This window comes from Podarcis muralis, chromosome 1 (genome assembly GCF_964188315.1).
Source record: "Podarcis muralis chromosome 1, rPodMur119.hap1.1, whole genome shotgun sequence".
Lineage (NCBI taxonomy): Eukaryota > Metazoa > Chordata > Lepidosauria > Squamata > Lacertidae > Podarcis > Podarcis muralis.
In genome coordinates this window covers 95,818,183-95,845,824 of record NC_135655.1, presented here as the reverse complement: position 1 = coordinate 95,845,824, position 27,642 = coordinate 95,818,183, and the positions used below count along the sequence as shown (strand labels likewise).

Genomic DNA, 27,642 nt, shown 5'->3' with positions numbered 1-27,642 from the left:
CATCAAGGAGGTGGGAGGACTTTGACCAGCCAGAGGGAAGGGCTGAACAGGAGGCTGTCTTGTTCCTCTGCCTGCCTCTAAGTGGTAGGGAGGCTACTACTGCAGATTTGCCTCACTTGGCAACCCATCCCTGCCTCTGTCTAATGTATTTTTCATACTTTACAGTTAAAAGAAACAAAACCATTGATACCCTCCTGCTTTGTGGTTTGGTTTGAAATTTTATAAATACAGTGGTACCTCAGGTTAAGTACTTAATTCGTTCCGGAGGTCCGTTCTTAACCTGAAAATGTTCTTAACCTGAAGCACCACTTTAGCTAATGGGGCCTCCTGCTGCTGCCGCACTGCCGGAACACGATTTCTGTTCTCATCCTGAAGCAAAGTTCTTAACCCGAGGTACTATTTCTGGGTTAGCGGAGTCTGTAACCTGAAGCGTATGTAACCCGAGGTACCACTGTACTGTTACAGCTGTAGTTACAGCACCCAAACAATGTTATCTCTGTCCACAGACAGTGGTGCTTTAGGAGACAAGAACAGGATGAAGGTTACTGTAATCCTAGATAAATAGGATCTATATGAATAGATAATGGGATTAAAAACACAATGCTAAACTCGTTTACTTGGAAATAAGTACCACTGAGTTCAGAGGGGCTTACTCCCCAGCAAGTATGCATTGGATAGCTGTTAAACTACAAAACTGCACATCTTTCTGTCATGAAACAAAAACAACAAAAAATGCTGAGTATACTATGACAATTAGTGCTCCCATCAGAGAAAGCACAGATTTTGTTGTAGAGGAAATCAACATTCTCTTATAAACTGCACTTAATATTCTGTTTGGGCACCTATTTGACTAAAATAATAAAACAAACAAACAAACAAAAACCATTTAGTGTAGGCCTGGAAATGCAGGCATAAAAGGAAATCCTCACCAGGGGATTAATTTATTATTATTGGTGGTGGTTCTACTGTTATTTTGTAAATTAAGGGACAGCAACAGGAAGTGAGATAAAGCACAGTGTCTTGGTTCATGAGCAGTAACAAGTAAGAACGCATTAAATATTATTTTTTAACATTTTATCTCAGAAGTTACTGGAAATGTACACACATGAATAAGACTAAACAAGACATGTAAAAACATGCTTTGGAAACCTTGATTACATTATCAGAGATTGTGTCATCCTCTTTTTCAGGGCTGCATTGGAATGAGGTCCAATAAGAAAATGGTTTATGTGAATTCATAATGTGGCATTGAGAACACTTGGTGCTCAGTTTTAAGGAACTAAAAACATCTGAATGACCTAACAATCACTACACCACTTCACTGGAGTAATAACCCCCTTTCTAGAAGTTAACAGAAGTGATAATATTTTATGTCTCAGTGTTTATTCTTGAGATCGGACATCATGTCAGCTTTGACTTTAAAGTAAAATCTCTCACCAAGCAGCATACCAATTTAACCTCAAGTAAATTTGATTTAACAACATGCTACAAAGAGGTCAATGGTGAATGAACATCCAGATGAAATATGAGCAACAACAGAAGCAATGGGGGGGGGGGAGCTTTGCTGCAGAGTATTTTCATGGCTCTCTTGGTACCGGTATATTACTCTGAATAATTTGATCAGATTTCCTTCCTACTCTGTTTCTGTCATTGGTAGAATACACCTAGTGATTAGAACACTTGAATTTTATCTAATATTCTGAGATTGGGAAGCAGCATCAAATCACGATTTACAATCACAAAATACTATATAAACTTCAGCAAGGGCATTGCCAACCTTTTTGGACAAATATAGCCAGTGGTGGATTTATAAAGGTGTGGGCAGTTCCCCCCACCGCCCCGGGTGCTGAGCCGAGGAGGCACAAGATAATGAGGAATTAAAAAGGAATAATGAATTAAAAAGGAATTACAGTGGTACCTCGGGTCACAGACACTTCAGGTTACAGACGCTTCAGGTTACAGACTCTGCTAACCCAGAAATAGTACCTCAGGTTAAAAACTTTGCTTCAGGATTAGAACAGAAATCGTGTGGCGGTGGCGTGGCTGCAGCAGTGGGAGGCCCCATTAGCTAAAGTGGTGCCTCAGGTTAAGAACAGTTTCAGGTGAAGAACGGACCTCCAGAACAAATTAAGTTCTTAACCCGAGGTACCACTGTATTGTGAAAATAAGACAGGGGGCGGGGTGGGATTTGTCCTCACTCAGGGAGCTGTTTTACCAAAATTTGCCGTGGCAGGTAACCTTGTGTGTAGCGTTGTGGCAAGCCAATGAACTGTGATATGGAGCATCAGCCTAGATGAACAGGGGTTGTCAACCTGCTGCCCATAGTCACCAGTACTCCCTCTGACATCCATGGAAAGTTTCAGCAATATCCACTCAGAAATCCACCATATATGAGATGTGGGAGACCATCTGCACCATTTCAGTCTCTTTTTATGCTATTTTCAATGTGGCAGTCACACACAACACAGCAGCCATTTTGTGCCAGGTGCCAATAGCACTATCTCAAAATTCCAAGTGTGCCTGCTGCCAGGGAGCTGAAAAGCACTCTACTAATACTATTTTCTGGTCTCAGCTCTGTAGGACCATAACCACTCTAACAAAGTGTCCCCACACAGCTGGTTCAGGAGTATCTCATGGTCAGTGGTAACAAAAGGTGTAGGGAACAAGAAGATGGAATAAGGTTGCATGCTGCTGATCCCACTCTAAACAAAAGGGAATCCATCAGGACAAGCAAGCCTGATTCAGTTCCCTGACCAAGCCTGAAACAAAACTGGAATGAGTCTAGATAATCCATATCATCTACAGAAGTCTGCAGTTGCCCCACCTTGACCCTCTCTACCAACTTCAGTTAAAGGGGGGGGGGTCTCACAGGCAAAGCACCAAGTGCAGACCCTCTAAGCCCATCCCAAGATCGAGTCTGGACTGGTGCTGTCTGGGTGAGCACATCTGGGTTCGGTTAGATGCACTTAGTTCACCCACTGAGGTTTCACCAGTTCAGTTCTTTCTTCATTCATGATCAAATTGCGGATCACCATGGTCTTATTTTGGACTGGCCTGATGTTATGTAACAGCACTGCCAGACTGGTGGGCTCAGTGGATAAACGAATAGGTTTTTCAATACTGGGAGACTGAATTGTTAATAATTGTAGGAGATGCCACCTACCTTCCTGAGGCTGCATGGGACAGAAGAACCGCTGGTTGTTGTTTGTGTCAAGATGGCTGACTGCTGTTAGAGGTTCTGACTTTGATTGTGTTCTATATTAAAATAAATGGTTAAGTCTTGTTAGAAAGTAGCAGTATATGTTCTTCCTGGAAGCCTGGAAGCTCCTGACTTTCTACCACAGTAGCTACCACAGTGATGCTTCAAAGAAGTATTTCAAAGGACAATGCCATGTGTTTGCAAGAGAAAGCTATAATGGAGGTAGAAAAACAGGAGCTTAGTTAGAATTTCTTCCTGTGCTTTAGTTCCCATTTTCCTTCTTGCACTTTAGCTTTTTCTTGCTGTTCCAACAGTATGACATACACGTTAGAATTATATTTTGACTATGCCCCCAAATGTTTGACATTTTAAATGTTAATCTGCACAGTAATCAAGACAGGGTATTTTATTTGTCAAAATACCTACCTTAAACTTCAAAGGTTTTGCCTCTAAATACTGAAGCAATCAGTGCACACATTAAATAAAGGTCAAAAGCTAGGTTTACCATAGGCATTTATATTGCACCATAAATTCATTTCACAAACTATGATATACATTAGGTGGTTAACCTGGGGCCCTGGATCTTGCAGTCCTTGCAAAACAAATGGTAAAGAGTTTATTGAGAAAAAGGTAGTGGAAAACTTCTTTGCAGGTGGCAACAGTGTTGAGATGTATGAAGAGGAAGTAAAAGCAGAACATATCTTTTCAACACAGTTTAAATGGCAGCAAAAGAAAATGCCATTTGTGTCATAAAACAATTAAATGTTGCATGACATTTTGTAGAAGGCAAGGTTCATCATGATAAATTCAGTGTAATGGAATCCACAGAACTCTACAAAGGTCATTGGGTATAGTCAACTCTCTGCACTGACAGGCTTCCATAGACTTAAATAATCTATGATCAAATTCAAATGTTTTGTTTTCAACACAACTGCTGCCCCTAACCACAGCCCCTTGAGTAGGGATCTATATGCTTCCTAGAATGGTTAGATGTTATTGCTTCAGAGACCACCAGATTTGGCTTTGGAGTTATTATACTTTGTCCAAACATCAACAGAACCATTGTGTTGTAGTGGATAGACTCGGACTGGAGAGTGTTGGAATGTGTTAGATTCAAGGTCAGCCAAGAAGCTCACTGGGTGACTTTGAGCAAATCATTCCCTTTTATCCTGACCTAACCAGCTTCACAGGTTAGTTGCATGAAGTTAAAATGTAGATAGGGGATAGGGATAGGGGAAAATCTCCAGTTACTCTGCAGTATTCTTTGGCATGTATTGAAATTAGAATACTGTATATTGCTTGCTGTTGCATCTTTCTATGTATCAAATGAACTGCTCAAGCTACATCACTACTAATGGATGGGTGCACTGCTCACTTCAGTGTTGATCGGCTACTATTTAATGAAGACTAACTTATGAAAAATTTATTCCAGAGTGCTCAGTTTATTGATGAAATGAGTACAAAGCCAGGTTGTAAGGAGCAGCATTTTTAAAAATAGTTTTCTATAAGTAGTTTACTTTTCATTTAAGGTCTTAATGGAATACAGCCATTTACTTCAGCTGTTCAAAGGCACGGGTTGATGGGACATACTAAATAAGGAACAGTGAAGACAACAGGAACAGTGTAGGTTACAAAATTTGAAGCAGAGTTGAAAGCTATGTCAATATATTATCAAACTGCAGAATAAGATCATCATGAAGAGGAGAAACCAGAGTTCTAAAGAACATCAGAAACCATAAAAGGGGAGCAGGGATAAAAGTTACAATTTTTGTAAACCACTTTGAGTTTTTGTTTTTTACAATCAAGCAGTGTATTAATTTTATGAAATAAATTAAAAATATGTTTTGCAGCCATCAAGTTCTGTAGCATTACTTAGCTGCTTTGTTCATTAATCAGAATCTATCGACAGCTCCAACTCTCCATCACAACCAGCAAGAGAGGAAGCAAAAACTTGCAAGCAGCCATAAACTGGAAGATTGGCTTTCCAATGCTTCTAGTACAGCACATGGAACTTTCCCTAACAGTGTGGTATTAGTCCTCAGAATGTCTGCATGCCATTAGAAACTGATAAAGATTTGGCTCCTTTTCAAGCTGCTGAAAAGCTTAAGATCAATATCTTATGGTTTATCTGAAGGTGATTAAAACAAATAAGCCTTATGCAGCACTTTTTATTGATCTCCTTCAGGCCCTTCAATCAACATCACCAAGAAAAACGGTTAAGAGCTTGTGAGATACATTAATATTCTGGAAAGACAGTGTTATTGTTAAAGAGTTCAGTCAGTGGCAAGATCTCCTATTTTCATAGCGGAATGGCAGGCTGTTCTTTGTTGCTCTCCTTGAATTTGATTTGAGTGGGATCGCAACTGTAAAAGTGTCGTTGGCAGTGGGGTAAACAGAATTTTGCTTTGGGAGCTAACAGACATCTAATTACTTCAGGTAGCAAATCTGCCCTTGAAACCAGTGTGTTGTGATGCGTGATTTGGAGAATGTGGAGAGAGACAATATTTTCTCTGCACTCTTGTAATGGTAGAATTCAGGGTTACACAAGGACTGCTTCCCTCTTCCCCTGATGTGCAGCGATTGCGGCCCGATGCAGAGGTCGCAGTGACTCTGGGGGTGGGGTGGGGGTGCTGGTTTCCCGTGGGACCAGGAAGGATGTTATTTCCTCCTCCAGTGGTCACAGGGGCTTCCATTGACTCATCCATGGTTCTGATTACCGTAATCACAGGCGGGCCAGGGGGAGATCACCTCAATATGGTATATGTAAGGAAGATAATGGAAGACTGATGAAGAACCCTGCATGACAGGCAGGGAAGGGAAGAACTCCCAGGCTGGGAGGCTGGGAGTACAAATGGAAGCTCCCAAGTTGAGAGCTGGAAGGGTCTACCCCCTTTTGTGTGAGACAAGAGTTAAGATCTACCCCAATACAGGGCTCTGTATATTATTTCTCTCTCTCTCTCTCTCTCTCTCTCTCTCTCTCTCTCTCTCTCTCTCTCTCCCCTCCTATTTTCTTTCTTTCTTTCTTTCTTTCTCCCCCCCCCTTTCATTCTCTATTTTTATTTCGATTTCTTTGGATTTTATTGTATCATATGTTCAAAGCTTTCAATTAAAAAATCAGATTAAAAAAGAAAAGATATACACCAAGAGGTGATCCTTAACCTGGGATTAACCCTGCTCAGTAATCAACCAGAAGTGGGGTTGGGTGATTCTGGATATACAACCATTGCCTATGCCAAGAGTTTCTTACATTTGTAATCAATAAAGTTGTAGCCTATTTTATCCCAAAGCGATTGCCCTGTGATTATTTCATCTTCCCATGTTAGCCCCCAACTGCTTGCAGCCTCACTGCGCCTGAGCCCTCAATGAAATCAACTGGAACAGATAATAGACAAGATGGATAAAATAAAATAACCGAATGGAGCGTGTCCAGAAGAGGGTGACCAAGATGGTGAGACTGTGTCTCTAGGTATGAAGGGAAAGGAGGGGAATAGGAATGGAAGCAGGTCCTTTTTATGTGCCCCTGCCCATGGATGCCCAACAGTGGGGTAACTGGATGCCCCACTACAGGAACCTTTGCTCTGATCCAGCAGCATTCTTGTTTCCTTCTGTAGCCTTGAGTGTAAGTAAATAACAACATGCATAAGGAACAATACTTTCATGTCCTTTCTCTCTGACTAAATCATTCATTGTTATGACCCTACGTAGAAAACAGTAACTCACGTCATAGATGAATTCTTACTACAGCAAATTGTTTTTGTTTAGCTAGGAAGCGACAGTCAAGCTATCAATCCCAACAAACCCACTCTTCTAGTAACGTAAGTTGAGTTTTGGCTATCAAATACAACCACCTAGGCACCTCTCTATATAATGGTGGAATGACCGTGAGCAAGCAGTGACTATTGCTTAAGCAGGAATACAGCATCATGGACCTTTCATCCTCCAGGAACAACTGATACCAAGTTCCTAAAACAAACAAACCGAGTTTCACTGTTACACTTAACACAGGCCAGTGACCATAAACCCTGAAAAGGCTGAAGAGCAATGAGTTCAGTTCTTATTTAGAGAGTTTTCTGAATGCCACCTAAATCCCACTGCTGATTTTGAAGCAAATGGGTTGGTGGAATTGTAACTAGAGACTGAGAAACATGATTAGTGAAGAAATCTATCGTTGGAGGAACATACATTATTCACTACAGTGTCACACCTTTTAGAAACTGAGAGAACTGAAGTAACAAGATAGTAAACAGCAGTGTAGAATCACCAGACATGGGTAGCAAAAGCAGAGAAATACAATCTGTGGGCAGAGATGTGCCAATTAACCATCTCCCTTGTGAATTTTTAAAAGTACCCTTGCTATACTTATTTGAAAGTTCCTCAAAAATTCCTGCAGGTGTTTCATCTGAGTAGTACCCTTCAAATCCACAAACTGAATTTTATGTTAGGTAAAATTCAGAGGCCTTTCTCCTTGCAGGCTTATGTTTATACCAGTTACACGGGAACCTTTGGGACTGCAACTCCCATAATCCCTGACTACTGGTAATGCTGCCTGGGGCTGATGGGAGTTTGAGTCCAACAACATAGGGAGGACCACAGTTTCCCCACACAGTTTCCCCACTCACCTGATGTATACCTTCCTTCCTTCTCCTAATATACTTATTTATTATTTATTTCAACTGTTTCTAAGTAGTGCACATAAAGATTGCAAAAAGCATACGGTACATAAGATCAATTAACCAAAAGAAATTAACCAAAAGAACATAATTACCTCAATTTACGCCATGTCTTTCTGATACAGGACAGAAAGGGTTGTAAAAAAAACCAGCAAAAGAAATGGACCTAGCCATCTCTGTGGCTCACTGTAGATTTGGAGGTGAGCAATGTGACTTAAGTCAGGGAATAGGCATTGAGCTACACCCCTGTCACCAATGTCATGGCTCTGCTCCAAATCTACCACCAAACTAGCTTTCATGTTGCATTGTGTTGACACCAAGATGAATAGATTTTGTCTTGAGCTCCCTGACCTATTAAAAATAACAATGGGCTTTGATGCTGGAGCTGCCCCAAACTGCCTTTGGCTCCAACCCAGACCTGCTCTGCTTTCCACAGCCTGACCCAGACAGTTCTACCTGCAGGCCTCACCCATGTACCCAATGAAGATCTTATCTCAAGGCATAACAGGCAGCATGTTAAGTAAAAGTCACTTCTGAGTCTGCAGCATGATTCTGAACACAGAACTGTAGAAATAGTCACAGGCAGCCTTTACAGTTCATGGGCTTTCCTAGGAGTTTGTTTGCAGTTAATGTATATATGATGCTGTAATGCTTGTGAAGTTAGAATAGTTGAAGCACCACATAATTCAATTATCAGCATGCTTCTGCCGAAGGTACTTCTGAGAGACAGTGCCACCTTCAGTCTTAATAAACAATACTACCAAAGGAGACTGCAGTTTTATGCCCACTTTCTTTAGAGAAAGGACTTGCAGAGGACTGTACTGTACAAAAGGGGAAGATAATAAGTAATAAAAATAGTAAAGGTAAAGGTAAAGGTACCCCTGCCCGTACAGGCCAGTCTTGACAGACTCTGGGGTTGTGCGCCCATCTCACTCAAGAGGCCGGGGGCCAGCGCTGTCCGCAGACACTTTTGGGTCACATGGCCAGCGTGACATCGCTGTTCTGGTGAGCCAGAGCCGCACACGGAACGCCGTTTACCTTCTCGCTAGTAAGCGGTCCCTATTTATCTACTTGCACCCGGGGGTGCTTTCGAACTGCTAGGTTGGCAGGCGCTGGGACCGAACAACGGGAGCGCACCCCGCCGCAGGGATTCGAACCGCCGACCTTTCGATCGGCAAGCCCTAGGCGCTGAGGCTTTTACCCACAGCGCCACCCGCGTCCCTAAGTAATAAAAATAAAGACAATAAATAATGCATTGGGGCAAAAGGAGGGGAAAACTCAGATGGTCTTTGTGGAAGATAGAGGTTAGTGTAGACACAGCCTTCCAGTGGTTTGGAAGAGAACAGACGCCCATTTAAAATCTGAATTCTGTCCTCTCCCCCTGCCAGGGGTGCCAACTTGAATAAAATATTGGGGGGGGATAAGCCCTGCCCCACATAATCGATGACAAGACATGGTGCGCACACAGTCTTTGAATAGCAATGCCCATCCTATAGTCTTCTAATAGGATTCTCACAAAAGGGAAAGCATCTGGTTGGCCACTGTAAGAACAGGATTCTGGACTAGATGGGCCATTTTGCTCTGACCTGCAGGGCTCTTCTTATGCTCTCAAGTGGCCAAACCCACTGTGCCCCTGCAGCCCCCCAATGTAAATTGATTGCTTCTTTCCTCTTCAATTTGGCTCAAAGAGTGAATTTTCTATTACTGTTGCCTCACAGTAGAATTCTTGGCTAATAAAAGCCAAAATGAGGAAGTACTAGACCTATGGTTCAGGATCATTAATAACTCAGGAAGTGCCTTGGCTATGCGGCTTAATATATTGGAACGACTCACATTAATAAATTTTACTTAAAATAATTTGCTTCTTGTGGCACCCTTTTTGGCCCATGATCTCCCGAGTGCTTTGCAAGCAGAAAGCCAAAGAACAGAAAAGTATTAGGCATAAAGTGAATAATGAACCCTTCTCCCATTTTCTTTAGATGGGATGGGGAAAAAATTAACAAGCAATTTACACTGATGTAGACCCATGAACTTTAATGGGTAACATCAGTGCCAATGCCCAATCAACCCTCCTCCCAAATGATTAACATTTCCCATGCTTCACGGGCAGATATTAATACCAAGGATTTCATTTTTAGCTCCCTTTTAAACTGGAGTAAATCCTGACTATAGTATGGTATACTACAAGGATAGTAAACCTGTGGTCTTCATATGCTCCTGGACTACATCTCCCATCATTCCTGATCTTTGGCCATACAGTCTGGTGCTGATGTGAGTTGGAGTCCAACATCTGGAGGTGCACAGGTTCCTCATCCCTGAGGAACTAGCTGTAGGTATATTTGCTAATTCCATAAGAGCTATTGAAAACTTGGAGTTGTCTATTTGATCCTGAATGATCCAAATCAGGTTTGATACATCAGATAAGTCTGCACAAGACACAGATATAAATCTTAAGGAAACCAGCAGTAATTGACAAGGTGATAGGTATAAAGGCAGTGGCTCTCATTTGGTTAGAACTACTACTACTACCGCTACCGCTACTACTAGACTCAGGATACTGACCATTTCCATCCCAAGATCTGGTTCAGCAGCAGATGTGTTGTTCTTTTCTTTTAAACCGAAGCATGAATTGTGTGCGCATAGTTTCAAATTACAGTGATCTGCTGCAATCTTGGTAGCTGCTGAGTCAGGTATATATTGCATCCATCACGTCTCGAGGAAGCTGCTCTCTGCAGTATATCCCACAGTGTGATTGACTGGTGGATTGATTGAATGACCCCGTCTCACTGTTTCCACTTAACCTCAGCAAAAGTTTGGGTTGTGGGGAAGTAGAGACATGCATTTCACTTTTATTTTCTTTTTGATCAACTGCATCATAGCTTCAAGCCATTTCTGTCAGACACATGGATGCTGTAGATATTATCTTAGGTAAAGAAATAAGTAGGCAAGCCTATCAAACAGGACTGTCTGCTCCCCAGTGTGTGATTGATGTATATTGTTTTCCTAAAAAAGAAAAAGAAAAGATAAGTTGGAGCTACTTTTATAGACTATTTTGTTGTCTGATGGACATAACTCCTATTTATAAATTTTTCAAACACTGAAGAAAAAATACTAATAGCATTTTAATGGGAAAATAAATCAGATATACAAAGAGGTATTATTAACCTGAACACAGTGGTGCTTACTGGAGCATATGATGTTCCTCTTTTTAAAATGATGTGGAAATTGTAAATGTTACTGACATTGTGTGGAGATGCAATCACACTGCTAAGCTTTCAAACCTACCTATATTCATGATACCATACCCTGTGAATTGCTTTATTAATATGCATTTTTCACTTGGAGTCTCCTAAGTGTCACAGATCAGAACTCATTTTTCTATGGGAATAGTGACAACAATCTAGCTCACACCATACCAAACTGTTTCTGAGGGCTGTGTGGCACAAGATGAATTGCCTTCAGAGCGAAAGGCAGCAGAGTGAAGCAACCTACCTCATCCATGAGGATGGATTGATGAAGTTAGAAATCGGTGGTGTTCTAAGGATGCTGGAAGACTTTTGCAAGTTTGGCCCTAGTAAGGAAGGGGAGCAGTAGTGGTAGCATGAAATTGGCCTCCATTTCAGGAAGCAAAACATCTCTGGATAGCACTGCCTCCCTTTGTATAGGGGGCATAAATCTGTGAGGAACACACCCAAATTTATTTCACAGCGAGCCCATTGCTCTACCACACTTGCTTGGGCCACATGTCTCTTTTCTAGCCTCAAAATCTACTCTTCTATGTCCCGGGAACACAAATGCTTAAGTTCAAATGACTGAGAAAAATTTAAACTGAGCTCTTGGAGGGAGTTCCCTCTTCTATGGCCCTGACTCTATTCTTCCTGTCAGAAGCACAGGAGCAAGGCACAACATACTTAAAAAACTTTATGATAGATAATGAAGTGCCTTCATAAAGTACTTGGGAGAGAGCAGAGGCGCCGAGTTCCACCCAACATTGGAGGGCGTATTGTTCATGTGTGGCATCACACTCATTGCAGCACATGCCACCAGGCCCAGTCAGGCCCGCCACCACCACTGTGAGGCCTGGCGAGGCTCACCACTACCTGTGAAGCCTGCCGCCATGAGGCCTGTGAGGCCCAGTGAGGCTTAGCCCTGGGAGGGCTTAGCTCTGTCCCAACAGACTTTATTTGGGGTGGGTGCGTGAAGACAACCTCAGCCCTATGGGAGAAAGCAACAGAGATGAGGCTTATAGAAGGAAAGGTGTGTTATTGAAAGAGTAAACACAGTAAGTAAAACTATACCTACTATTTCTCACAGGCCTGTGCAAGAAGGGGTGGGTGCAGCTGGGCCCGCTTGCACAGGGTCTCAGAGATCGAAGCTGTCTGGGGGGCCCTGCCATCTTATGTTAACTGGGCTGGCTGCTTTTTTATTTGAGTTAATAACTTTGTTCTAACAAGACTCCTGTCCTGGGCCTCTGCATGGGCCTGCTCTCTCAGAGCAGTTATCGTCTGAGGAAACCCAGGCTAGTACAGTGGTTCCTCAGGTTAAGTACTTAATTGTTCTGGAGGTCTGTACTTAACCTGAAACTGTTCTTAACCTGAAGCACCACTTTAGCTAATGGGACCTGCTGCCGCTGTGCCGCTGGAGCACAATTTCTGTTCTCATCCTGAAGCAAAGTTCTTAACCTGAAGCACTATTTCTGGGTTAGCGGAGTCTGTAACCTGAAGCGTATGTAACCTGAGATACCACTGTACTTGAAGGCTGACAGGTGTACAAAAGGAGAAGATGAGGTAGGTCTATCCTTCTAGACCTGGAGCAGAGAACCTTTTTTCAGGGCTGCATTTGCTTCTGTGCAACATTCTGGGGTCTACCTGCTAGGGGTGAGTAGGACCAGAGACAAAAAAAAAGGGGGGGGGAGGGAGTGAAACAGCAAATGCACTGTATTTACTTGAATCTAATGCTCACCTTTTTGAGGCCAAATTGTGTTGCGAAATTTAAGGCGCGCTTTAGATTCATTGGCACATTTACATTTGCCAGCAAATACCTTTTGGGGGAGTTTCAAGGTTCTGAAAATTGAGGTGCACGTTAGATTCGATGGCGCATTAGACTTTAATAAATACAGTAGATTTTACCTTTGTGCACCTGGCAAGATTCTCTGCGCATTCATCTCCCCCATGTTAGGTTCAGAAGGCATTATCAGAGTTCAGAGACATATTCCAGCCAGGCAGAAACACTCAAGGATCCCAGCGCTCATAGGAAAATGTGACGCAATTTGTTAAAATTAATCAAATGAAACTTTAACACGTGGCATGATAAAAGCATGTGTTTTTATCATGACAAGCTATTTGTTGTTTACTGTTGTGACAATTGTTTTCTCAAAATTTATCTTCTGTACCATGAAAATAGATAAAAGCAGTATTTTTAAAAAAATGGATAGTGTGATTGAGGGAGAGGACCTGGGCAGGTGGTATGGCCTGAAGAGACTCCCAAGGCTCGGGAGGGCCATCTTCAACCTGAGGTTTTCCTACTCCTGTTCTAGTCAGAGGGAAATGCTTTACATGCGTAGTAGGGACACAGGTGGCGTTGTGGGTTAAACCACAGAGCCTAGAACTTGCCGATCAGAAGGTTGGCGGTTCGAATCCCCGCAACGGGGTGAGCTCCCGTTGCTTGGTCCCTGCTCCTGCCAACCTAGCAGTTCGAAAGCACATAAAAGTGCAAGTAGATAAATAGGTACCGCTCCAGCGGGAAGGGAAACGGCATTTCTGTGCTCTGCTCTGATTCTGGCCACATGACCTGGAAGCTGTAGGCCAGCTCCCTCGGCCAATAAAGCGAGATGAGCGCTGCAACCCCAGAGTCGGCCACGACTGGACCTAATGGTCAGGGGTCCCTTTACCTTTTTACATGCGTAGTACCAAATGAAAGGCCAGCTGAAATATTGCACACAACCCCCTGCTGGGTTCTTAATATACAGTGAATGGATAGCAGGAGCCCACTTCATGCATTTAGCCTGGGCACATGAGGGTTGGGTGTAGGCTCCAGTGTTGCCAGATGTGACACCTCCACTTTTGACCTACATGTATTTAGTGCAAAAAGTCTGAAAGAGGGGGGGTTGCAAGTGTGTTTGCCTGAATGTGTTTACAAGTTGCTTTTTAAGTGGGAACACTGATAGCGCTAAATATGATAAGGCTGGGGTAGAGTGAGTATTCCTGATGTTGTCAGACATTGAGGTGTGTGGCTCATGTGTGTGCCCCCATCTTTTCTCATCACATGTTAAACCTGAATGCTCCAAAAGGGCAAGAATGTTCCCTTGATTTTGCATGTGTCTAATTGACGCGTGATCGTGATGGGGAAGTCCTTTCGGACCCGAAAGAGGGCAGAATGGGGCGTTGGCTTATGTGCACTCTGCCTATGTGTGCGGGGACCAGCAAAGCAACCCTCACGAGAAATGGTCGCTGCCTGTATTTGGTTTCAGTGGGAAGTGAAAACGCATTTTGCCCTAATTAACATTGTCAGATAAAACGGAAGCCTGTAAGACAAAGATGGTAATGTAGGAACCCAAAATGAAGGTGGGCTGATGCCTTTTAGCAACAACATACTGTGGAATCCTGCTGCCATGTGGCACTTTCTACCATATGTACAAACAAATAGCTTGTCACACATGGTGATGTTCATCGACTTAGCTACTTAGAAATAATAGGTGCCTCATACATTGTTTATGAATGAAGCAAGTTTGATGACAGAGCTTCAAGTGCAGCTTATCTGCCTCAGTGGAATGGAAGTTTCCCAGTATCTGGGAGTAACCTATTGAGAACTGAATGTGAGGAATTTCACCTATGTGTTTATGCCCTAATGTACAGGATTTTACTTGGGTCTTCTAAAAGTTTCTCCATCTTGTCGGAATACGCTTCCAATGAGCCAGGTTCCAAACTAGAGTTAAAATAAAGGATTTCCTTTCAATTTGGCTGTCAGATTTTTCAGACTGCCTGTATTTTCAGTTCTGTGTTGCTAATCCCTTGACTAGGTAATATTAAAGCTTGTCAGATGTATTTGAATGCAGATTTAAAAGCCCATGGCCAAGACATCTCATAACCTCATCCTTTACATTTTTGAAGTCTGTATATATTACTTAGGCATTCTGCTAGTTCTCTTACTGGATTTGAGGGGAGGCAGGGATGGTGGTGGTCCAAGGATTTTATAAATTGCAGTCAAAAATCCCAGAATGCTGGCAGATGCTGAGTACTAGACTTTTAATGGACCAGAACCATTTTTATTTTATTTTTTGCAAAACACCTCAAACCAGACAGCTGACAAAGCAACATGATGGGCTTGGAATATGGCATTTCTTCAAAAATGTCAGAATATGACAAATGTTAAACTGCTAAAAGTTTGAATCACTATCCCCTATATTATGTAGTGCTTCTGGAACACATTTGTAATGTTACCTTCCAACTTCTATGCTTATGTCAGGCTTCTAAGAAACTCTCAGTGGGCCTGCTGATTGGAATCAGCGTGTAAAGATTTGAAGTGATCAACTTGATATATCTTTGCCTCTAAGGTTCAAATATAAAAGGGAGCAAAACAGTGTCTGTCTTACTTTCCAGCCATTTCTTTAGTGTTGCCAGCTTTTTTCTTTTTAACAGCAGCTATTGGATATTAGCTTGGATATGCAGATGTGTTATTAGCATTTATTTCCATGTTCTGGAAAATGTTACCTGTCAGTGGCAACAGATAGGAGCCACTGCTCAGTGCTGGATTTATGTATAGGCTAGGTAGGCTGAAGCCTAGGGCCTCTAAATCTAGGGGGCCTCACCAGCCCGCCCTCTTCCCAGCGGGCAGTCTCCCCTCTCCCAAAATTGCAAACCTAAGACTTCATGCAAGGGCAGGGCAACTTGGGCCCAGCAACTATGAGAGGGCTAGCCAGTGGGGCCCAATTTGAAGCAGTGGGGCCCAACTTGATTTTTTTTTGTAGGGCCGCAGTTCACAGCCAAAGTCTGCAAAATCTTAGCGATATAAATAAAATCCATCTAGATTGCCCTGGTGCGGGGGCCCCTTATGAGTAGACCGCAGGGCCCAATTTGGCCCAGTTGCTCTAATTGCCTTAAGGTCAGCCCTGATAAGACTGTACAGGGGTTGGACTGACAAACCCTGCACCTTCTAGGTCCCTAGTGCCACTATTCAGAGTACAAACTCAAGGACTTGTTATGGAAATAAGGGCCACTTATTGGAAATCAGTTTTGTCACCTCTTCCCCCCCCCCCCAAGCCTCAGGTTGATGAGCCCAGGCATCTTTTATTCACAGTTGAATAAGCACTACACTACAGCATGGCCATAAACCTGTGCGTTCAACCGCTGAAATATACACCCAATATGTACCAATGGAAAATTACGTTACTGCTTTATGAATGAACACTGTGTTTTATGAATGGACTCTGTATTTTGTGAATTACCTAAGAGCCACCAACACGGAGCTCTAGAATCTGACAGCTAACCAATCAGGTATTACCAAACAGCGACTCCTGTTGCTGAATGCAGGTAACCAGCAGGAAACGCTTCATTTGCAAGGAATCGTGCAAAACAAAGTGGCACTAATAAAGAAAAGTTCCAGGGTAGCAACAGAAAGCAAACTAAAAATGCTTTTGCAGTTCATCAGAACTATCCAGCAATATCAAGTTATAGGAAAACTGGAGCTATTAACAGTAGCTCTTCTAGTTGGTTAATTGATTCGGCAACTTCCATGCACATGACGTGTGATGCTAATTTCCCCCACAAAGAGTTAAATGATAACTCATCAGAAGCAGCTAGAGTTGCAAATGGCAACAAAATATATGTGAAAGGAAGAGGAGGAGGTTTGCTCAAGTGTGTTGCAGGTTTGTTCAAGTGTGTTTGTAATGAAGTTTGTAATGAATAATAATAAAAAGAATGAAGCCAGGCTGTCCCTTATAAAAAAAAGAACAGAAAGGAAATACTTTATGTATAAAGTTGTTCTGTGAAATGTGGAATGTCATTTGTAAAGCAGATGCTGCATGTTCTTAGTAAGAGGCATGTAAATAATGTAAGCTGGCAGTTTTCACAAAAAGCTTTTTATGGCGTTCTGCATCAGATAATAGACACTGGAGTGGGAAAGGTACTCTGTTGTTGGCATTGCATCTGTGATCAATGTTTTGAATAACTACTGTAGAAACATTACAGGCAAAGGGAAGTATAGAAGATTAGTGTGTTTACCCAGCTTAGTTTTGACTATACTTGCAAGAGCATTATTCTCAAAGGCTTTGAAATTCTGGTTTAGAATTATCTGTGGCCATTTGTGCTTATTGCTCTTTTATTCCTATAGCAACATGTATGCTACAGGAGCATGTGGACTACTCTTGTCCTCTGTGTTCATTCCTTTGAAAGCAAGCCAGGAAATATGGCAGCCCCACCTAGTAAGAAAAGCTTGCTTATGCCCGTGCTTTCGAGACTTTGGCCCTGGAAGAGTCATTGCAACACCCAACAATGTTGCAAGGTGCTTGTGTAACTTTGGGCTTCTCTCAACATAACCTACCACATAGGCTTCTTGTGACAATAAAAGCTGGAAGGAGAAACATGCTCACTTGGTTAGAACATGGTGCTGATAATGCCAAGGTTGCAGGTTCGATCCCCATAGGAGACAGCTGCATATTTCTGCATTGCAGGGGGTTGGACTAGATGGTCCTCAGGGTCCCTTCCAACTCTACAATTTTATGATTCTCACACCTCCTTGAGCATCTTGGAGGAAGGGTGGAATTAAGAAGAAGTCGTTGTGGACCAGGCCCTGTGTTGATTGAAGGATGCACATTGTACTCAACTCATTTTCCACAAATATAATAAAAGTAGGAAATACAATCTCTTCACAGTATGACTATTCCCATTCAGCAATGGTAAATCTTTCCTTGTGAGATGTGGACCAAATATGATTACAATGCCTTTGAGACAGGACTACTCCAATTCAAAGGCAGGGTATGCATGAGGCTTGATCATCAAGATAAACGATAAACCAGATGACACAGACTGTTGTGTGTGTTTTTTTGGCTGATTGCAATTTTTTACAATACCAGAAGTGTCACAAGCTTATGTTCACATGATTGTGTCATTAAAGATACGTTGCTGTTGTGAGTAGCTCATGTTATGCTGCTCTCTAGTGGCTTGCTGAGTTAATAAAAACATTGTAAAAAAAATAAATGAACAGAACTGAAGAACACCTCTCTTTTTGGTCTTTCATAAGCACTACGAAAATATTATGTTAATAAATCAGGGGGCTTTACAATCCCTGGCTTTTATTTTTAGAAATAAAGGTATGTGTATGCTACAGTATACATACCTTAAGATAGCTACCTATTATGCAACATTTCTTTAGTCACTGCTATGGTGCATAGTGTGTCATTTATTAGGGCAACAACTTAATTGGTTAGATTCAAAAACTTTTAGGCTGCTGTCTTAGGATGTGGGAGGGGACTAGCCCATTGGAAGTGAGGATGAAGAAGTGCTCTTGTACTACCCTGTTTCCATCCAATTGGAAACAGTGGTGGTAGATCTGATAATAGATCTCCCTCTCCAAGGCTGGAGATCCAGTGCTCCCTATAAACCTTGGGGTGCCCTTCCAGAACCCATGAAATTGTAGGCTTAATCTAAAAAGGTGGGCTCTCTGGGCAGTGGAGTTTTAAAAATATAAACAAGGATGGGTAACCTCAGGGCCACTAGCCCAATGCAGCCCCCCCCCCCCCCCCGCCACCACAGCTTCCTCCATCTGTCCCTCCTGGCTTTTTCCAGGCCCCTCTCTCCTCTCATTGCCCTTTCCCACCTTCTTCTTGGGCTGCTTGGAATGTTTCCTGGAGCTGTTTGCCTTGCTTGCCTTGATGGAGGATGCACAGAGGTGTGGAGAGTGGAATGTAGCCTACTGTGCAAAGAAAGGAAACACATACTTTACTACACCCACCTTTGCCTCTGGTCTTCCTCGCAAACCTGGCCCCACTAGCCAGCTCCCAGAGGGATGCCCAGGAGAGAATGCAGCCCTTGGCTTGGGAAATTTTTCACAACCCTGCTATAAAAAGTGCAGAGGGCATGCACCATCATAAAAGAGGTGGTTCTCAAAGAACAAAAAAGTGCTTCTAACTTCATAAAATAATTGTGTTGGGATTTGTATATCATATGAGTGTTAGATGACTTACTAATCTATCAATTTAAATTGAGAAATGCCATAGTTTGTATTCAAGCTTTGCCTTCGTGGAAAGTACTAGTGTGGCACTTGATATGTCCCCACTGTTACCTTAACTGTCTGGAACCTGAGGGTTGGGTAACCCTCCGGAACAGAAAGGAACATCTTGCAGAGGGTGGCACTAGGCAGTGGCGTAGTGTGGGGGGTGCAGGGGGGGCCGGCCGCACCGGGCGCAACATCTGGGGTTAGGGCAAATCCACGGGTTAGGGGGCGCAAATCCACAGGTTAGGGGGCGCAAATCCATGGGTTAGGGGGCGCAAATTGCTTGCCTTGCCCCGGGTGCTGACAACCCACGCTACGCCGCTGGCACTAGGGCACTTGGAAATTGGGTGGGTGGAAGTTCTTTTTGCAAAGGCACCATTAAATACAGCTCTTTGCTTTTACCCATATTTACCCACATTTAACCAATTGACTAAAACTCGCATGCTTCATCCAATTTGAATAGGTTTGCAACCGTACATTTTATATTCCTTTTGAGAGTTTGGAAGAGGGGAAAAAGTTATTGTTTTGAGCCTTGTTGCTTTCAGTTAAGCTTACAATCTGGATCCTCTTGTAACAGTCTCTGTCCTGGCTTCTCAACTCCCCAACAACTCAGATTTACTCAGGCTACTTCTTACAAGCTGTCAGAGTTGTGTACAATAAAATGAAATAAAATACAAAAGACACAGGGTTGTGTACAATGTAGCGCCAAGTTAAAGTCACTTAGTGGTATATGTGTGCTGATGGAACATTGTTGAGCAATGGGAAACACAATATATATCGTTTGCAGTGGCTTCCCCAGCAAGGATCCACTGTTGTTCAACAGGAGTCAGCTGCCACACAAGGAAAAACACAAGCATATTACCAAATCTTGTTGTGCAGCATATTGCACAACAAGGGCCAGCTGTTTCACAAGAACCATCTGTTGTGCAACAAGCTTCCACTACTGCAGATGTTGCTTTGGATTCCTTTGACAGAGTCTAATAACCAGATACGTTGGCACTGGGACACAGTTCTCAAGCTGAGTCCATGATGTCTGAACTGGGTCTATAAGAATATATTACACAACATACTGAAAATACTCCCTGCTCCTAAACCTACAACTTAAGGATTTTCAGTGTTGCAGCATTCATATGCCTGAAGGACTTACATTGCCTAGAGAGAACCACACCACTTCTACTCAAAAGAAAACCAATCCATGCATTTATCTTCTGATTATTTTTGATCTGAAATGATGCTTATTTATTTTAACCAATAGTGTTGGGAGTAGGTAGTAGCACCCTATATAGCACAATGGGAAACCAATTATGCTTGATATTGGCTCAATTCTCCCCATTCTCATTAGCAATAATTTGAACTGATTCCAAGGTATGTAAGTTGTAAATAAATTGTTGAGCTGTGGTTTTCTGTATAACAATTCCACCATTACCTCTAACCATTCAATATGCAGTATTGTAGTAAACATTGTGAAGAAAGATTTCGGCTCTTTTATCTAAAACCGGATTTTAGATAAATTTTATTTTCGTGCATGGAAAAACTGTCACAAAAGACGTCAAAATTGCTGTTACTGATACAATGATGGATTTACAATCCTGTTCATGTTTCATTCTTTGAAAGATTGATACATGACACAGTATTGATACTCTGTCTCACCTCCACTGTATACCTTCCCCCTTCCTAAATGTAATTGATCACATCTCTCTGTGTTTTCTACATACATACTATTATAACAAATATGAGTTGCTTGGATTAACAATACTAGCTGGGATGTGCTTCCCTCTGCTGGTTCATTTATAGAATACTGTAGGTTTGAAATTAAAAAGTAGAAGCTAAGCCAAGGGGTCAGATTTATACTATAGAAAAAGGCACGTGGTGTTTATGCAGGATTTTTGTGTCACCATCATGTAGGTACGTCCTTTAATTAATTAATTGGTATTGTGAGAATTTGGAACTTGGTTGGTTGTATTTGGTTGGTTGCAGTGTGGTTTGTTTGTATTGGGAGCGAGGTGTTGGGTCAGATTAGCCATATTTATTCGTATGCTATTGTGAGGAATAGGTCACTGTCCCTCTCCCCTCTGTCCCCAACCACACAATGTCTATGACAATAGTGTCTCAGACTGAATGTAAACAAAGTGTGAAAAATACTCTATGGCTTGAATATGGAGACACTATATGTACTTCTCCTTGTTTATTTGTTTGTTTTGTAACGCAAGGAAATCTTCAATAAAATCTAATTTTTTTTGGGGGGGGGGAGAGAAAATTGCAGGTGGTAGCAGTCCATCCAGGACTGCACCACTTCAGAATGCCTAATTACTTTCTCACCTCAAAATATGTCTATTATTATTATTATTATTATTATTATTATTACACTTCCCATGAAGCATCTGAAAGCAATTAATAATATAACGGCTCCCCAGTTGCTGTTGGACTCAAGATTCCATCAGCCACCAGCAAGCCTGGTCAAAGGGATGAATAAAGCCAGATGGGAATCTCCAGAGCGAGGAGTTATGGTCACACTGGCAAGGGCTGATGGGAGTTGTAGTCCAACACATCTGGAGGGCAACAGGTTGGGGAAGGCTGGTATGTCCCAGCTGCAGTGGAACTCCACCTTTGAGCAGGAGTTCTATTTGGATGGGGAGGGCAGGAATCACCACCCATCACCTAAGTGTTGGAAACCACGTGTTTTTATTTTTTAGGAGCAGCTGTATCCCTTTATGTTCCTCTGGGACACATGAAACAACCACAACACATGTTTTTAAAAGAGCACTGTGTTTTGGCATTGCACTTTAAAATCTGTTCAAAAGCAACAACAACAACAACACCGGCTATGGAATTCCAAAACAAACCCCAAACAAGCCACTTGGGATCATCAAGACCTGAGTCTAAATTGTGCTTCTTTTACTTCCACACCTTTGCTATTATGCAGAGGTAGGGGACCTGTGGCTTCCCATATCTTCTTGGACTCAAACTACCATTAGTCACACCAAGCATAGCCCAAGGCCATGGATGATGGGAATTGCAGCCCAGCAATATCTGAAGAGCCCCGGGTTCCCTGCCCCAGTCCAATGAAATCTTTTAAAATTGAAATCCTCCCTTTGTGTACTCAAAAGTATGTTCCAATGGCATTTACCTCTGAGCAAATGTCTATGTAAACCATGCTGTTAACAAGTTTTACTTTTTTTTATTGACAGCATTGAAAATGGCTGGAATTCAGTAGCTGAAATTTATTCACTATGTGGTTGATCCTGCCAGTCCTTTTTATCTAGTAACCCACGGATTTCAGTTTCCTGACATGTGGCTTAAAGGGAGTTACTTCTCATGTCAAAGCTTCACAAATAACATTTCAACAGAGGGGGCCTCAGAGCCTCAGTGTCCTTATTGTTGGGATGTGGGAATGGAATCCAATTTCTCTGAGTTAATGTCTTGCTTGATACTGTTGTTCTCTGAGAAACCCAAGGTCTATCAGTCTATTTAATTACCTGTCTACCCTTGTGTCTAACACCAGCAAGGCTTTTGCACATTAGGATATGGCAGAGGATGCAATCACTCAGTCATCTGCCAGCTCCACTAGATGACTTTCTGAAGTGCATTTTCCCCCCACATGGGACTACTTCACTGCTTGCTCCTCATGGAAGACTATGTTTAAGAGGAGGCAACAAACAAGCCTCTTGTTCAGGGGGGAAACCAGAAGGTTTGCCATGTGCTTCGCAGGCTGAACCCACACATGTGGTAATTGAAGCTATCAACATACAAACTAGAAACATGAAACTGCTAGCAACAGTCAGCCACATGGTGCATTGCTTCTCGCTTCTCCTCTCTTCGGAAATAGACCCCAAATGTAAACAGGGAGTCATACATGGCAACTCACCACATGGTGACTGATGCTAGCAGTCTGTATGTAATGTAAACTTGCAGTGTGACAGGACTGAAATAGACTGTTTGTTGATATCTATTTCCAGACGAAATTGAGCTTATGGGGATTCTCTATTCAGATACAGCTTTCTGTTTCAAAGACATTGGCCTATGTAACAATGACATTATTATATATTAAAAATAAACCACAACATTGGCATGTATCTCAGAGATCATCTAGTCCAACTTCCTGGTGATGCAGGAAACTCACTGCTTCAGCATCCCTGATAGGTGGCCATCCAGTCTCTGCTGGAAAACTTGTAACTAAGGACTCTCATCCAACTCTTTCTGAGGCAGCCTTTTATACTGTCAGAAAGCTCACACCACTACTATGTGCATCAAAACGTTTATTCTAAACCCCCTTTATTGTAATGTGAACCTGTTGATGCAGGTCAAATCCTCCAAAGCAACAGAGAATAAATTTGGTACCTCATCTATGTGACAGTCCTTATTTAAAGGTGGCAGACATACCATCTCTTATTTGTCTTGCTTCCAGGATAAACAAATCAAACACCCTCAATGTTTCATTACAGGTCTTAGTCCCACCGTCTTGGTCAATCTTCTTTGGACACTTTCCAGTTTTTCAATATGGATCTCAGAACTGGACACCATATTCCAGGTCAGGCTTGACTGAATCAGAAAAAGGGGGTACTGTTATTTCTCATAACCTGGACACTACTTCTTTTGATGCAGTTGAGGATTGCTTTAGCCTTTTTATGCTGCTGTGTCACACAACTGACTCCTTTTTTTTTATTGTGGCCTACTAAATGCCCTATATCCTTTTCACATGTACTGCTGTCAATCCAGACATCAGTTATCCTGTACAGTGGTGCCCCGCAAGACGAATGCCTCACAAGACGAAAAACTCACTAGACGAAAGGGTTTTCCGTTTTTGAGTCGTTCCGCAAGACGAATTTCCCTATGGGCTTGCTTCGCAAGATGAAACGTCTTGCGAGTTCTTGCGAGTTTGTTTCCTTTTTCTTAAAGTCGTTAATAGCTGCTAAGCCGCTAAGCCGTTAATAGCAGCTAAGCCGCTAATAGCCGCTAAGCTGCTAATAGCCGTGCTTCGCAAGACGAAAAAACCGCAAGACGAAGAGACTCGCGGAACGGATTAATTTCGTCTTGCGAGGCACCACTGTATTTGTGCATCAGAGTCTTCCTACTTACGTACAGAATTTTATACTTATCTTTGTTGAAATACATTTACTCAGATTTTGCCTATTTCTTTATCCTGCCATCTTGGATTCCATTTCAAAGGATACTTGCAAAAGAAAACGATAATACAAAATTGTTGGGCAGCTAGTTTTAGAAGTGCAAATAAGCCTGAGCAAAATGCACAAGGGCTTAAGCCGGTTGGGATCCTCAGCTTCACAGACAAGTTCTTTTGGGAAAATGGAAAACAATGACAACAATGGTTCCAATTGTTAATGTTATTTTACAATCGAGTAGCTTTCTGTATACGGCACTCCAAAGGGCATATGAGATGTAATGCAATCTATTGATGTTATGGTAAATCCTGTGTACAGTGGCCTTAAGGTGGCTAAGGTGGGAGGGGCAATTGGCTGGACCTCTGCTGTCTACTTTGGCTTCTTTTGTGAAGTGAGCCAAAGCAAATACCAGCTTTGTTATAACGCAGCCTCTCTCTCCACCCCCTCACATGTCATTTCCAAGTCTATCTCTACCACTGATACACAAGCAGCTGCTTTGCCTTTTTGTCTGGGAATTGCAGATGAAGTCTAGTTACAGCCTTTTTCCGAAGGCTGGCCATGCCTGTCATGTAAAATGTCATGGTGCCAGCTTTGAAGCTGGCTGGACAATGGCCCCAAAACAGTAATGCCAGCAAGTAATGAGTTGAGAGAATAATCGTATAATGCAGCTGGTGCTCCTCTCAGCAGAGGCCTTTTCGCTGGGCTTGCTCTTTGGTCTTTATTTGCCTTTCCACTTGATGATCTGGTTCACAGGTAGCAAGTGTGAAGAGTACCAGAAATGTTGAAATAAGGGAGGGCTGCTTCACCTTCCCATCAGCCTCCAGCATTGTGAATCTAGGTTGAATCAGAGTTCCATTAAAGTCAGCAAGGCATGTTGCCACATTATCTAAAGAGAAATAAAATGAATTTAAGGCAGCCATAGGATTGTTTCTGGCTTCTCTTTATCAAAAAAAATCTAGTGAACATGCCTGGAGAAAAACTTCATCATTTGGAGAACTAAAGGAACACAATGCAGTTTAAAAACAACGGCCACAAAGTGCCCTGGGTAGCGACTCATGCTTCCCATTTTGGGAAGCTCATATTTCCCCCCTTTCCAGTCTAGCAGTCATTCAATGAAACCAAATCACAGAACGGGAACCCTGTTCTCTGCATTACGAGGCCAGCTGACAGGTGGAGGGATTGATTTAGCAGAGTCTTGCTGCTTCACAGCAGGACTCCAAACAGACCCTGACAGAAGGAAGAGTGCAACCAAGGAGCCCAGAGGAATCAGGTGGCCCAGGGAGACAGTGGGAACTCTTAGTCTTGGCATCCTCATTCTGAGCAACCTATCTCTGAGTGGAGCTGCTAATCTCTTGTTTTGCTTCAAAACTGGACCACAAGCTTGTCTCAGGTGATGCCATCAGCTATAGATTATTGTTTGGCTGTTACCACTGCTCTGTTTTGTCCATCCCATGTCTCTAGCTCCACTGGGCCCTAACCCCCAGCTTGATCTGCTCCTCTTCATATACTTGTCTGCATAATCTAAATGCACAGTTTGGCGAGTGGCAAGAGGGAGGAAATCAAGGGAGAGCACTGGATCCATTACCACAATCACCTCAATTTAGAGGAGTCTTTATTGGAATCCCCAAAAGACAGGATATTGAGTCTTGTTCAAGAGGAAAGTCTCTAACACAGCCAAAGTCTAGATTAGCAGCATCTGTACTTAAGAAAACTGGCTGCATGATTTCAGCACTGGTTTTCTCATTCTGTTATCCAAAATCTGTATTTAATTTTGCTTGTATGTTTACTTTTTAAAAAATGTTCAGCTCACTTTTTATTTGAAAACACAAGGCAGGTCACAGCAACAAAACCAAAGAACAATACAATCTGAATCCCGTATTAAACATATTGCATCTGATGCTGATAATAGCTATACACTAAAATATCAGCTAGTTAAATCAGTAAGAGCTGCTCTAAAAAGAAAACTGGTGAAGCCAGACTTTTGTAGGCTTTTGTAAGCCACACTGCTAGGGTTGGATCCACTTGGGAACTCCTAATTGGAACTCCCAAGTGGATCCAACGTCTGCTGAAAGCAATGTGGCTTGCATTTGGCACCCAATTTAAATGTTACCGAATGCAAGCTGTGCTTGCAACGGAGTAATTGGGGGCTTGCTTTTGATGCCAACTTTAAATGACACACCCAATTGTTCCTTTGCAAGCACAGCTTGCATGAATCCAATTCTGTTTAAATTTTGTGCTAAATGCAAGGTGCACTACTTCAGTCAGGAGCAGATTCACCTGATGTTAGGTGACTGACAGGGATGAGGGAGAAAGTCTATGAAATTCAAAGTTTAATACAGTGGTACCTCGGGTTAAGAACTTAATTTGTTCCGGAGGTCCGTTCTTAACCTGAAACTGTTCTTAACCTGAGGTACCACTTTAGCTAATGGGGCCTTCTCCTGCTGCCACACCGCCGGAGCACTGTTCTCATCCTGAAGCAAAGTTCTTAATCCGAGGTACTATTTCTGGGTTAGCAGAGTCTGTAACCTGAAGCTGCCTTATGAGGAGGATGCTTCATTCGGTAGTGCTCCCTTGGAGCTGACCAAGGTCTTGGTCTTGTGGGCTCTCTGCTTTGTATTGGATGTTTGGACACTAGATGCTTTCCCCATGAGTCTTGACCTTCCATGGAACTGGGCACTTGGGCTGTGTCTGCAAAACACTAGCTCCTTAGTTGAATTTTGAGCATTTGACAAAGGCCTAAAGAGTAGCCTACATACATACACCCCTACATACACATGATCTTCCATGTGATTGGGACGCTCAATCCCACACAGGAGGTGTCACACATACAGCTGTCCATGCACAGGCTTCCCCTTCAACCTTTCTAAAATTCATGGAGTTCTAAAGAAAGCAGCTGTAGGGTTGCCCAGCCCTGCTCCACGGCCACGTGACCAGACAATGCCATGGGGAAAGGTGACTGAAATACCTTGACCATTTTGGCACATGTTAGTCCTCTCATTTTGACAGAGTAAAGTACGGGTGTCCTGTTTTCGAGGCTGGGCAGTGCTTATGACCACGACTACTGAACATGTACAGAGGACTCCATGGCATGATGCCTTGCCTAGTGGCCCTGACCTCATGCATGCCCAGTATACCTTTTGAATTGAGTGGCTCTGATCAGGAACCCTGAAAGTCAGGGTCCCGGGTTGCACCTATGGAAACTACACATGCAGTGTTTTATTGTGCATTCTCTGGGTGGCAATAATGTGAGAGCAGTGGGGAAGCTTCACAAAATAGGTAATAAAGCAGAATGATGTGTGGATGGCCCTATATGAATCCAGCATTAAGGCACAGTTATTGCATCAATGACACGTTGCAGAACACCCACCCACACCACCCATCTAGAGGGTTCCTGTGTCTTCCCTGCTTTTGCGTTATAGTTTTCAGATTTTAAGTTTTAAGGATTTCA

At 42.6% G+C, this 27,642-nt stretch overlaps 1 protein-coding gene and 1 long non-coding RNA gene across 2 annotated transcripts in view; one reads left to right on the top strand and one right to left on the bottom strand.

Moving 5' to 3' along the window:
* Positions 1-1,561: 1,561 nt before the first annotated feature.
* Positions 1,562-11,881, bottom strand: LOC114604496 (uncharacterized). The gene is made up of 3 exons (XR_003708321.2): positions 11,362-11,881; positions 10,432-10,872; positions 1,562-3,255 (listed from the first exon to the last, which is right to left on the bottom strand). It is a non-coding gene; the product is annotated as an uncharacterized LOC114604496 (long non-coding RNA).
* Positions 11,882-12,050: 169 nt separating this feature from the next.
* NCKAP5 (NCK associated protein 5) overlaps positions 12,051-27,642 on the top strand; it is a 604,332-nt gene continuing 588,740 nt past the window's right edge. Inside the window, exon 1 of the mRNA XM_028744493.2 lies at positions 12,051-12,151. The gene's annotated coding sequence lies outside the window, so the exon portion shown is untranslated. The remainder of the gene's footprint in view (positions 12,152-27,642) is intronic.